The sequence below is a fragment of the Triturus cristatus genome, chromosome 8 (genome assembly GCF_964204655.1).
Source record: "Triturus cristatus chromosome 8, aTriCri1.1, whole genome shotgun sequence".
In the NCBI taxonomy this organism is placed as follows: domain Eukaryota; kingdom Metazoa; phylum Chordata; class Amphibia; order Caudata; family Salamandridae; genus Triturus; species Triturus cristatus.
In genome coordinates this window covers 1,461,144,493-1,461,158,355 of record NC_140591.1, presented here as the reverse complement: position 1 = coordinate 1,461,158,355, position 13,863 = coordinate 1,461,144,493, and the positions used below count along the sequence as shown (strand labels likewise).

The following is a 13,863-nucleotide window of genomic DNA, read 5'->3' as shown; positions in this document are numbered from 1 at the left end:
CTGAGCATTATGAATTAATGAGGTGTCTTGTAAAGCTCACAGCTAGTACTAGAGTGTCCCGACGCTGAGCAAAGAACGACCAATAAAAGGAAAGGCATTGGTTAGCGATTAAACTGATGGGTTTTCAATGATTTCAGAAACCGTTTTTTCTCTGGAATATATCTGAGGGGAAGAGAAAGGAAATTCTAGTCTTTGGCTACTAGAACCGAGCAGGCAGAGCCACCCCATTTCTTCCTTTTGGGGAAGGGGATGGACAGAAGATGGGCTGACTGATAGCCTTATGGATCTTCGAGGGCAATACAAGGTTAGCCTGTTATGCAAGTATGAGGGACCAGTTTTATAGAAAGTAAAGTGTGATATAGTCCGCCTTTAAAGATGATCCTTTTCTTTACTGGTAACCGGTGTAGCTGGTTGTGGTATAGAGTGATTGAGGTATACATAGGAAAATGGAATAGAAGGCTGACTGCCATGTTCTGAATCTTTTGCAATCTATAGAATAGGTAATACGGAAGTCCTATATATGGGGCATTGGCATAGTCCAGTCTTGAGGGGATTAGTGCCTGTGCCACCATTTTCTGCGCCTCCCTTGGCAGGAATTTGATAAACTTCATCAGCATCCTTAAAATCCAGCATGCGGATTTAACCACGGCTGCGATCTGGGATTAGAGCGATAGGCGAGTGTAAATAAAAACCCTTAAGTTCCTGGCCAGCTCAGTAGGGAATAGAGAAAGAGTACTTCTGGCTGGCTAGGCTCCTAACCATCCGGGCAGAAGGTCGACTTTGAATAGCAGTATCTTAGTTTTTCCTGGATTGCATAGTAAGAAATTAGTTTGAGCCGTCCCATAACTGCTGTTCTATAGGCTGCAAATTTATTTTTGGCCTCTGGCTCATTATTTTTTTAGGTCGCTAGCCGGTTGGTATCGTCTGCGTAGGAGACCACCTGGATGTCAAAAGATTCAATGAGATACACTAGTGGGGTCAAATATATGTTAAAAAGTGTGGGGCTCAGGGCTGAGCCACGAGGCACTCCGTACCTAATGAATTTAGCTTCAGAGAACAATGACTTAAGCCAGAAAGCTTGTTCCCAATGTTCTAAGAAGGAACATAACCAAGCCAACACCTTCCCCTCCAACCCAATGTGTGCAAGACAGTGTAGCTGGATCTCATGCAAGATCATGTCAAATGCCGCCAAGAGGTCTAGGAAGATTAGTGCAACAATTTGATCAGTCTCCAGTGCGAACTTAATAGAGTCCATAATCTCCATAAGTCCTGTCTCCGTACTATGTGTAGGGCCCTAAAGCCTGACTGAGATGGATGGAGGAGTTTAAAGGTTTCCAGAAAAGACGTAAACTAGGTGGGTGTAAACAATTTTTTCGCTAATCTTTGAGACCCCGGGCAGATAGGTCTGAAGTTAGAAAGTATTTTTGGGTCCACCTTGGGTTTTTCTTTAAAAATGGAATGGCGTTAGCCATTTTCGAAGTAGGGGCCACTGTGCCAAGATGCAGGGAAGTTGCAAAAACCTCCTGGTAAATAGGGGCTAGGCTGTTCCTGCACACCGGTGGCTGTCTTGGGCAAAATCTTCCCTGTAACTCCTGCAATGGGTTTAAAGTGTGGACATTCTACCCCTGGCAGCTGCTGCACTTGCTTGTTTTGTGAGAAAGAGCAGCAGTGTTGTGAAGTCAGTGATTTTTGGAAGGGTTCCCTTGGCTCTCTATTACCCCAAAAGTGACTGCCGCTCATGGAATTATAGAAGTGAGTTAAGTTACCTGCGATGGCTTGAGTGGGTGATTCATTGGACTCTTTGATGGTGGTTTGCATAGCCTATTTGACATCCTAGTGAATGGCTGACTTGTATTCTACCACTGCTCACTTTTAGGGCTTTTTTCTTACTTTTGCGTTAAGCTCTCCCTAAAAATGCATGTGTTTTCCAGTTCTCTCCCTCATGTGTTTCTCCCCCCCCTATCAAATACCCACGCCTGATGCTCCGTGCTGCTCTCTCAATATGTGCTGCTCTGCCTCTCTTGCGCATTTCCCCCTCTCACTATATTGCTTTTTCCATCCACCCTTATTCAGATTTTTTTTTTAAGTATTTCTTTTATTTGCCCACCCTCCAACTTCCTATTGTTTCCCCTCACAACCTGCTTTTTTGTACCCAGGCTGTTCCTTGTGCTTTTTTTTTCTGGGGGAGGGGGGTGTAGCAGACAATTGTTGCCCGCTCTTCCAACTTACATAAAAAACGTTTTGTTCTACTCAGTTTAATTCGCTGTGTCCTTTTGTAGGCACGCTTGAGTGGTTATGCATGCTTGTGCATTCGTCATCCTATATGCATGCACCTATGAAACGATGCAGCTGCATTGTTTTGCCTTTTTCTTTCTTTTGACCAATATTGCACAGTATTTACAAAAATGTTTTTTTTTTCTCCAATGGTGTACAGCATCACTAAAAGGCATTTGCATAGTCAGTAGGCCAGTCGGGCAACCTTTTGCTATTGTTTGTTTCATTTTCTTCCAGCACTTTATGGTGGTGCATGTGTTTTGTTTTTTTTGTGCTCTCTTCCGTGTATTCTGCTTCCTCCCTCACATCTCTGCCTACCTCACACACATTTTTAGGTCTTCCATACCAGAAAAATATGTATTGTCAACATAAAGTGGGCTCACCACTGGTGCACTGCTTACCATTGGTTCGGCTTTATTATCAGTCTCAACTTATGTTTGTCCCTCCGCTGAAGCATGCCCTCTTTACAGTCCTTTTGATTGGCTGACTTGTAGCTTTCCACTACTCACTTTTAGGGAAATACTTTTTCTTTTTGGTTAAGCACTCCAAGAGATTGCATGTTTTCCAGCGCTCACCCTTTCATGCTGCTCCCCTCCTCCGCCTAAGACACTACCACCAGCAGATATGGAACACCAAGTGCACAGCTTTTCCAGATTGCTTCAGTGCCGGCACTAACAGAATCAAGGAAATCTTCACTATCATCATACATTTCACCGCAACCTCCTACCACCTCCAGCAACATTGCCACCTTGCAGGACCTTTGCAATAAGCTCTTGGAATCCTTCTGTAACAAAATCACCTCCGTATATGGCAGCTTCGATCCTCAACTTGACCCTGTCACCGTCGCAACTCAACTTTCCATCATTGCTAAAGAATTAACCCTGACCTTGTTGCCTGCAGTCACCACAGTCGACCCTCCCCCCCCCCCCCCACACTTCAGAGGGCTCCATTCGGTAGGCGAAACACTAGCACCAGTCCTCAACACCCCCATCAACTCGGCCACATTCCGGGACACCTGTTAACATGCCACCGTCACGCCCCTGCTCAAGAAACCACCCTCTGACCCAGCCACGCTGTCAACTACAAACCTACCTCCCTTCTACCATACACGTCAAAGATCTTAGAGAAATTAATCAACCAATGCCTCACCGACTACCTCGGCAACCAGTACCTCCTCAACACCACGCGGTCTGGATTCAGGCCCAACCACAATACATAAATCGTACTCCTTGCCTACACATACTATATCCGTTAGATCTTGTCAGAGGAAACACCGTAGCTGTCATTCTCCAGAACCTCGCTGCAGCATTTGACACGGTCTCACATCCCATCCTCATTGGGCGCCTGCATGAGATTAGCATCCAAGGACCCTCTCTCCGCTGGATAGAATACAAGCCATCAACCTGGCACCTTACTCCTTGGAAGCCCGCAAACTCCTCTGCGGAGTGCCTCAAGGTTCATTGCTCAGTCCCACCCTCTTCAATGCAGACCTGATTCCTCTACCGTGTGGCCAACGTAATCCATTCACGATTCATCACCATTTTTTCCTATGCTAATGACATGCAGCTCATACTCTCCCTCTTGGACAAGTCTCTCAACACAAGAAACAAGTTCACCACCTACATGACTGAAGTCACTAACTGGATGAAAACCAGCTGTCTCAAGCTCAACACAGTCAAGACAGAAGTCTTTGGCAAGAACACCTCACCATGGGCCTCTAACTGGTGACAAGCCGAACTCTGACTTGCACCCAGGCCTAGAACCTTGGAAACATCTTTTGAAAGCAAACTGGGTTTGACTGCACAAGTCAATACCGTCACTGCATCCTGTTTCCACCACCTGAAGTTGCTGAGGAACATCTTCAAATGGTTCCCAAGCAAGAAAATCAGTCACTCACTGTGAGAAGTTGGCCTGGTATATGCTGTCCACTAGTTATAGTGGGCACCCTGTACCAGTCCAAACAACCCCTTATTGGTTATAGGTTAAAGACAACCTTTATTGAAAGCTATCCTAGTGGTAGCTATGGAGAGCAGCCTTCAGGCTAAGTCTTGAAGGAATGTAAAGCAGCTTGTTTTACCAGTCTATAATCGCTTGAGTTCCTAAATGAAAGATATCCACACCAGGTATATATAATAAATATATGTATTTATTTCTAAACGCACCCTCCTAGTCTCTTTATGAGACTAGAGGTCAAAACACATAAGTTACACTGCAATAATCACAGTAAAATAGCACAAATACACGTCAGGCCCTAGGGGCGAGCCAAACCATATACAAAAATCGTGGTATAAGAACCACGTCTTAACTAGACACAAGGCCTAGAGCCTGTAGAATCACTGGGACCCCAAGGAACCACCCAAGGTAGTGACGCAGGGTACCCACGGGGGCCGTGTGCAGTGTGTGAACACAGCCGCAAGCTCCCATTAGCTTCTATGGGGAAAGTCGCGGTTAGATTTTTAAAGATTAGGGACACTTAGAATGGAGTCAGGACCAAACCCTTTTGGACGTAGGAAGTTCTAGGACTAACACCCACGGGAGTACCCGAGTACTCATATTACCTCACCCAGGGAAGCCGGGTGCATAGGTGTCTTTTGGTGTCGGATCGCGTCATCGATTTCAATGGGAGCTGGCGAAGAAGTGCTGCTGCCGTGAAGATGCGAAGTGTCCAAAGAGATCCAAGCCTGGATCGAAGATGACAAGAACCTGAAAGCAGAGGGGACAGAGTCTGGGTCACTAGCCAGTGACCAGGAAGGCGATAGGCAGATGCCCACCGATGTCGGGTGATTTCAGATGAAAGAGGTGAAGCTTGACTCTTCAGCTACGAGGACTAGGAGGCGTCGAGGACGACCAGGAGCTGGATTCGAGCTGTCCCACGAAGGATGTAGAGTGCTGCAGCGTTGATGCCCGGATTGGACACAACAAGCCTTGGCAATAGCAACCCACGCAGAAACGAGAAAGATGCTTCGGTGCAGACCAGCAAGGTCTGAGGGAGTCACCACTTGGTAGGGATTCTGGGCACGTCTGGAGCAACCAGGGAAGCCCAAGGAAATTCAAAGTTACCCCCTCAGAGACCCACCAGTCAACGGACCAGGGATCGCGAAGGAACCTCGAGACGAAACACAAAATGGCGGCTCACGGGTCACTTGGAGTGACCAGGCCGACAATCTTCAGTGGATTCAGTGCTCGAGGTGGGGGCTACAAATCAGCCCAAGCACGACTTCAGGAGACGTCGAAGTCAATGCACTTGCAAAAGTGCACGGTGACTAGGAGTACCAGTTCCACGCTACTCACGAGGGCTGGGTGTCTCAGCTTTGCTGGGGACTCGGGTCGGCCTGTGAGATGTCTGAAAATCCTCTTCCTGGGCTGCAAATACTTCGGAGTCCGGTGGGAGCTTCGGAAATGCAGACCGGCAAATTGCTTCGTTGGTGCCTGCCAAGCAGGGGACTCACTCTTTGACCCCAAGGGAAATTTCTTCAGTCCTCTGGTCTTTAGCAGAGCGTCGAAAGTCCAGGATTCGGTTTCAGAGTTTCGTCAAGGGTAATCTAAAGTTCTGGTTACTTATACCTAAGGAAGGGGTTGGACTAGCTCTGGGGACCCACCTATGGGAGGGTTTGGAAAGAGGAGTGGCTACACCCATTTCCTTTGTCCAGTTTCGCGCCAGAGCAGGGGCTGGAAGCCCCTGAACCGGTTTGAGCTGGACTATGCACAGAGTAATTTAAGAGTAATTTTTTATTATTATGCATGATTAATAAAAACCGTTGCATTCAGTACATTGTATGTTGATATCAAAAAAAGGTTACATTAGATAAAACTATTAAAAGGGAGTACAAAATTAAAAGGAACCTTTATGTTGAAATTAAAAAACATAAAACGGTTCAGAATATAGAAACACTGCTGATACATTATTGCCGGCCCATTTAAAAACATTGTGTAAACTGCATGATTTTTTAAACCTGTGGAGTGAACCAGTTCAGAGTCTACTGTAATCGTTAGTAAGTCTCTACTGTTGGCAGCACAAGCTTTTTCAGTCTCTGCGCTGTCAGATCAAAATATTTTGTAAGGCGACAGTTTAGCTGTACTAAGGAGGGATTAAAACACATCATCACTGCCTGTCTGCAGGTCCTTACTCCATGCAGCTTGAATAGTGGTTTCAACAAACTTTTCCGTATGTCGCCTAACTTCTTACATGTGCATATAATATGGATCAAAGTCTCAGTATCATTCGCACACAGGCGGCACAAGTGATCGGGCCCTCTTCTTTCCCATGGTGGCAGGAACGGATTGATCGGTCCGACTCCCAGCCGCAACTTTAGAAATTTTTCTTTGGTCTCAAGCTTGATTCCGACCTTAAGGTAAGGCTGGGGTTTTAGAGCATCATAGTTGTTAAGCACGGCCCAGCCGTGAGCTCTTTTGAATACCGATTCCTTGTCCTCTAGCGCCGATATGAGCCTTGTCGATTTTGTTACTATTTTTTTTAAAAGCCAAATGGCCCATTGGGGTGCTCCAGGCATCTGCCAGGCCAAGGGCCTGCAGAGAGTTCTGTAGGTAGACATTAAGTGATTGTTTTCCAGTGCGGGACAACTGTAGCCAAAGTTGGTTGTTCAAGGACCCTCTTTCACCAGCTCTGATTTTGTGTCAACTCTTTAAGAAAGCTCCCTGCCTTTCTGTTTCTTGTCTCTGGATTCCAAATTCCAGCCTTATTTGGGCTGGTGAAACATATTTGGGGAGCTGAAATATCGCCTGGTAAGAGGTTGCAATTATGCAGTCGAGGGTAGCGGCATCTCTTCCTTTCATAGATTCGCTCCCGTAGGTGATTACTGGTTGTAATTTTGCTCGTAGAACCTTTAAGAGGGGGTCAAGTGTTAAATCCGGCAACAATTTCTTCAGGGGCTTTAATGCCAAACATGTCATAACTCCCTTCCTTCGTAAAGATTCAAGTTGTGGTTTGAAGGAGTTGTTTTTATCTAGGAGTACGCCCAGGTATTTGTAGGTAGTTACTTGATCCAGGCGTTTGCCTTCCATATACCAACTAAAATTTGACTTCTTGCGGTGGTATACGCTCATAACTTTTGATTTTTTAAAATGTATTTTTAATACGTTCCGATGTGAAAAATTGTGGGTGACATCTAACAGGTGCTGAAGTCCTATCGGAGTTCTGCTGATCAGCACTAGGTCATCAGCGTAAAGTAGATTTGTCAATGCCGATGATCCTAGCTTCGAGGAGTGTGAGGAGAAAGCATCCAGTTCTGCTGGCAGGTCCGCCAGGAAGAGGCTGAAGAGCAAAGGGGCCAAAACGCATCCTTGCTTTAAGCCCTTCCTTGTAGTGATGTTTCTTGAGAGGTGCCTTCCAGCGCCTAATTTAACTCTGACCCATGTGTCGGTGTGCAGCTGTACGAGTTGGTCTAAAAGGGTTAGTGGAATCCCCCATTCTTTCAGCTTTGACCAAAGTTTGGAACGGTCTACGTGATCGAAGGCCGCGGAGTAGTCGATGAAGCAAAGGTATAAGGGATATTTACCTTGCTTCGCTGCATCCATGAGCATGGTTAAGGCCATGATATTTGTTGTAGTTCCTTGCCCTTGATGAAAACCCGTTTGGGTCATTGGTATAATGTTGTTTCATGTAGACCAGGCGACCAGATCTTTAAGGACTATACCTGCATAATATTTAGCCTCCGTGTCAATCAGGGCTATCAGGCGGTAGTTATTTGGGTCGCATCTCGTTCCTTGCTTGAATATAGGACTAATATTAGAGCCTTGCCATGACTCTGGAATTTCTGTTGTTCTTAGGGCGTGTCCTATTACTGGGACTAGTGCGTTGCACCAGAAGTCTGGGTCCTGCTTATATAGCATCGGTGGTATACCATTCGGGCCCTGTGCTCCTGCCAGTCTGCCTCTGGAAATTTGTTTGCATATATCTTTGACCAAGGATTCTTTTTGCAGGTCTTCTAGACAGTTTTCGCAGTCGTGGCTTGGCAGAGGAGCTACCTCTTGCTGAGACAGGATCGGCGGTCCAGTGCCCACGTCACATTGGTGCTTTTGGCTTCTGCCCTCCCGAGTGTTCTTTTTTTTTTTGTAACGGCGTGACTCAGAATACCCAGCGGGACTGTTGTTTCAGGTTCTTGGTCGTTGAAATGTTTAGTTAAGTAGTCTACCCAGGTAGCTTCGGTGATATTGGAACTAATACCTTGATGATTGGGGTGCTGCAATTTGTTGACCGTTTTCCAGAATTTAGCACTGTTTTTATGATTCGCGTCAAACATAAGTTTTGCCCAGAGATCATTATCTTTTGCTCTCTTGTTCGCACATCTCCTTCTTTTTAGAGTTGCCCTTAACTCCCAGTGTGCCTTGCTGTGTCCGATTGTTTGGGGTTTTACGCAAACGCTTAAAAGTTTGATTTATAGTTTGTTTTAATTTTTTAGAGACAGGACTATTATATACTTCAATTGAGGCAGCTATCACTTTCCCTTGTTTCTGTCCGGTGCGTTGTGAATATTTTTCTCCTATAGGTTTGGTAAATGATTCCCAGCTTTCAATTGGATGAATTGAGTTGGCTTGACCTTGATTATAGAGGGCTTGGGCGTCTGCTGCTATTTTGTCTGTTTTATTAGAGTTGCATCTTATTCTTCTTAGGTTGGTCGTTTCCTCCGTCAAGATGGTATTACTGGTTTCTAGGCTTTGGCAAGCTATTGCTAGAAGATTCAACTCTTGTGGAAGCTGATCGCTAAAGTTACTGTTATCGATCTTAAAGGTGACTATTTTATTTAAAGGTGAAGTCTAGATGTGATGATGTAACAGTAGAGTGGTATGTAGCTGCTGGTGTAATATCGTCTTTAAAGCGTCCATTCAGGGCTCTCATATTTAGGTGTTCTAGGCCCCTAAGTAAGTTTGATGCTACACTTGGTGGCTTAGTGGGCTGTATTTGGCATTGTGTTGGTATTCCCAAAGCTCTCGAGAGGTCCTGAGTTGAGTCTTCTTCCTTGGTAGTCCCTAAGAGGTGCATATTGAAGTCGCCAGCCAGGACTATGAGGTCCGTTGATTCTTCTTCCATTACTCTCTGTAGCTCGAGTAACAGCTCTTTTGCTGCCTTTGATTTTTGTTCCGGGTGAACATAAACGTTTATTATTATTATTTCCTGTTCAAGGTGATTTTGCCATGAATTACCTTTATTCCTTGAATGCTGCTAGGCGGGGTTAAATGTATGGTAACAGGGAGGAGCTCACCAATTTTAGTTATTGAGGCTGAAAGCTGAAGGCCCCCCGAGCGTCGACCAAAGGCTGACATCTTTGCTGCCGGCAATGAGTAGGTGGTATATCCTTGCAGGTCTAGAGGCTTATCTTCCCAAGCAAGATAATGTCAAAAGTAGTCAGATAATTTGCGAACTCTTGATCATGCATTTTTGAGGCTAGGCCATTTACTTTCCAGACGCATATGGCAATTCCATCGCGTTCTATCTGTGTAGGCTGTACTGAGTCAGTTGCCTGTCATAGTGGGCGTGCTGGTGCAATTTGGCGATATGTGTCAGTCCAGTTGTTGGATGTTGAAGTGGACTGCAAGACTGAAGGACCTTGAGACGATTGCAGTGCAATTTCAAAATTAGCTTCGATTGTAGTGCCTGGTGCGCTGCTTCTTGCTCCTTTCAAAACTGAATAAGTCGTCCGACTTGGGTTGTTTACTTCTACTTTAAGGAAAGGAGCTGAGTATAAGGGTTTGGGGATAGTTTCCAAGCCTATCCTCCAATTTATAAAGCTTGCCCTTTCCCGTAGAATTCTCCCTGCGACCTCTGCAGTTCGCCAGGTTGTTCTAGTTACTTCTGTATTGTTAGATGGTAGAAATTCCACTGACAGTAGGTCAAGGGATTCCATGTTTGCTAGGGGTGTAATGGAGTGTAAAAGCCGTAGAATATTCCCTCTGTTCAGTGTGTCCATACGACCTCTAGATTTGTATTGTGGATGGAATACTATGATACTTGACCCTTCGGTCATTACTGTGTGCTGATCTTGTATCTCTGGGTTGTTATTGAAAGTCACTCTGTGAGCAGAAGTTTCTAAATTTTGAAGAGGCCGCCATGTATTATTATTTATGCTATCTTGGAGGAGCCCATGATCAGAGAGGTTTGCTTTGAGAGCTCCAGAAATGTGGCTGCAATTCAAGTATTCTGTGTGATTGGATAAAACGTTATCTGTGGCGTGCGCTATGATGTCATTGTCGTGGCTGTGGCACAGAGTTAGTTGGGGCCTAATTTGATCCACCCAAGGGACTCGGCCAAGTGATATTATTGTTTGATGTGTTCCTTTGAATTGCACCTTTCTACCAGGTGAGGCTGTTGACGCCTCTTGCCCTATGTGTGTACTCGTTTGTTGCTTCTCCTTAACAGAGGCAGTTGGAGGCAGTATCGTTTCAGGTGGAGGCCCAGTCTGTAGACTCTTATCCGCTTGCATGTTGCTGGATTTTAGTGGGCAGCTTGTCATATTTTGCTGTTGCTTTGATGTTTTGGGGCTTGTAATCGGGATCTTCGTGCTATTTACCAAACCTAGTTCTTCTTCATGTGATATTTTATCATTTTCTAGTTCTATTTTGGGTGAACCTACAGAAATGGAGTCGGTAGCATAATGAGCTGTGGATTATTTGTTTCTGCCTTTTCTTTTTTGCTTGCGTCCTGTTCTTGTTGCTAGGTTTTTGTTACCGTGAGAGTCAGTTTTGTTTGATCCTAGGAGGGGACTGCAACCTTCTAATAAAGAGTCTCTATTTATTGATATTGGTGCTAATGTCTGTGCGCTCGGTGATATCGCTTCGTCCCTTGAAGTTCCTTTGTTTTCTGTTTTCTGTGATGCTGTTATTGGTTTCAGAGTAGACAATATGTCAGTCAGTATCGTGGGTAGTGTTTGTAATTTGTCCACAATCGGGGCACATAAGCATTCCTGTTGCACAGACTGTATATTCAGGGCCGCTGCCTGGCCTCTCTTTATTAGTCCGTTCAGATCACCCAGCTTTTTATCAATCCCCGAAGTGAAATCGGCAAGAGACTGCAGTACGGGTAGTTGAAGGTCCATTTTGTGGGATTGATATTGCAAGGCCGCAGTCGAGTATTGCATAGTGCTTAAGAGTGATTCCCAAATGAAGGTTTTATTGTTGTGGCCTGTACTGCTTCTTACTGGTTGCGGGTCTTTTGGACGGCAGCTAGGCTCATCTGTATAGGGAGTGACTAGGTCTTCCCACTCTTGGGAGGCTAGGAAGGACATGTCGTAGTTGCTGTCAGACTGGACGTTGGTTTGTGGCTGTTGTCCTTGCACTAATTGCGTGGATCCCTTTGATTTGTAGAGGGTGGGTAAGTCTACAGAGGGGAGTATGTCGTCCAAACTGGTAGGTGATAAAGTAGGTGATGTAATCTGTGGAGGATGGTGATTTGGTTGAGATGGTGTCCTTAAAGTTAAATCATCCAGTTTATCTGAAACTGATGGTGAGTATTGATGAGGCTTTAAGACTGATCCCGTGTCTAGCTTCGTTTGTTGAACGATAAGGCTAGGTCTTCGGCCCGGAGTGTTCACAGCAGTATGACTAGGGAGTTGGGCATTCTGAAATTCTGAGCAGTGTCTTAGGCCCAATTGCCAGTCAGGTGTTAAAGATGGCTTCTGTATTCCCCCAGTTGTTGACCTGGATTGTTGAAGGATTGGAATACCAGTTTGAGCTATAAATTAGTTTTCCTCAGAGCTATGTTGTGATGGGCTAGAATTGTTGTTAATACTAACCTCTTGATGATTTTGTTGGGAAAGCAAAAGGCCTAATTGTTCAGTTATCTACATTGTTTACCTTGTTTGTGCGTGAAGTCATTGTGTTTTCAATTTCTTGGCTAACTCCAGGTTGGTCCTTAGTTTGAATTTGTGCGTTTGGTTGAAGTGATTCTTTTAGGATGAGTTTGTACTGAAGTTTCCTTCACTACCAGTAGTTTTTGGTCTAAGCTATTTGAAGCAAGTGGTAAAAGGGGGGGATTGCAGCCCTTCTATACTGGCACTCTTAGAAAATATTGCTGTTCCAGGATCCCTCAAAAATGAGAACTTCGTGTATATTTTTGGCTGGAATGAGCAGGGATTTCTCCTTGGGGGTATTCCTTCTACCTTAATTAAGACCTGCTCTTCCGAACAGATACTTGCTATGGCATCTGTGAGCCTTGTTTCTTTTGTTACTTTTATTTCTTCTGTTGTACTGCCTTCCGGGGGCACCGAGATACTACTGTTATGAGCTTTGGGATGCAGGCCGCTCAGGTGACTGTCTGCCTTTTTCTTCCTTTTCTTCCGTTGAACTATATTGTGTATCATCGAATTTCTCGCGTTTTGTCTTTAGACTTCCCAGGTCGTGGTCCTGTGGGCTACTGCCCTTGAGTTCACTCCTGGAGATGCTCTTGCCCTTCCGTTCTGTTGGTTTAAATTGTAATTGTAATCCTGAATTTGATTTTGGTTTTACTAGAGCTTTTCTTTTCTCTGCCCGACCTCATGACTCTCAGTTAAGTAACCAGTAATCCTTAGGGCTGCTCAGGTCTTTTCGGTGCAGCTGAATAAGAGCTGAATGAGAGTCAGGATAACTGTTCAGTATAAGTCTATTAAGCGTTATGTTACCAGTAGTGACGTGGTTGGGCAATTTCTTTTTTTTTTTTGTGTGCAAATTCTCCGGCCTTCACTTGTCTCTGTTTGCAATTTACTGTTGCTCGTAAGGGCTCTGTTTGAGTACGGCTGAGAAACCCCCCCTCCGCCCCCCCCCCCCCCCCGCCACAAGACCTGTAAGGGGGACAGGTAGACAGATCGACACAGGTCGACGCACTCTCTTTAGTTGAGGCCAGAACTAATGTTAGCAGGTTCACTGGAACACTGGTGAACTGATGTTGCTGTTAGACCTGCCAATCCTTCACTACTGTACAGTCCATTTTTAAAAAAAAAATGTTGTTGCTTGGCTGCCTTAGTTGGCTTAAGTTAGAATTAGCCCTTAGCTTTTGCACTACTGAATGCAGTCCGACAAGGATGGCAAGATAATCAGGCGGGACTAGGTTGTGGCAGCCTAGATCCGGCCCACTCCACACAGCTCAATTTGCACCCTCCTGCTGCGGGACGATGGGCGGGTTAGCTGGTCGCTAGTGAGGTGCCCAAGTAACACAGGAACACAGGAACACAGTCTGGTAAACGGCTCTGGGCAGCACGCCTTCCTTCGCCTGATCTGCTCGGCGACGGCTCCTAATTCTCCCACCCCTGTGCTCCGCCACACACACGCTCCGCTTGAAGCGCGGCTTTTGACCCCGCTTGAGGTACGACTCTGCCCGCCCCCAGTTGTAAGGAGCAGAGCGGAGCAGAGGAACAGGGGGAGCGGGGGAGAAGGAGCAGGAGCAACAATCAATGTCCTCACACGGCGTCTCTCCCCGCCTTCTGCAGCACTTTGAACGAAGGAGCGGCGTGAAGACACGGACTGGACTAGCGGCAGGCTTCAGTCACCGAGCGAGGCGCACGGCTCCTTGGCACAGGAACACGTCGAGTCAGCCGGACTATGCACAGGGACACCAAATGTGCCCCCAGTGCAGGACTTCAAAGCATTCAGAGAGTGCTCCCA

General features: G+C 45.8%; 1 protein-coding gene across 7 annotated transcripts in view; it reads left to right on the top strand.

The window, feature by feature from the left end:
- EMSY (EMSY transcriptional repressor, BRCA2 interacting) overlaps positions 1 to 13,863 on the top strand; it is a 402,733-nt gene that overhangs the window by 94,931 nt on the left and 293,939 nt on the right. The gene's annotated exons all lie outside the window — the stretch shown is intronic.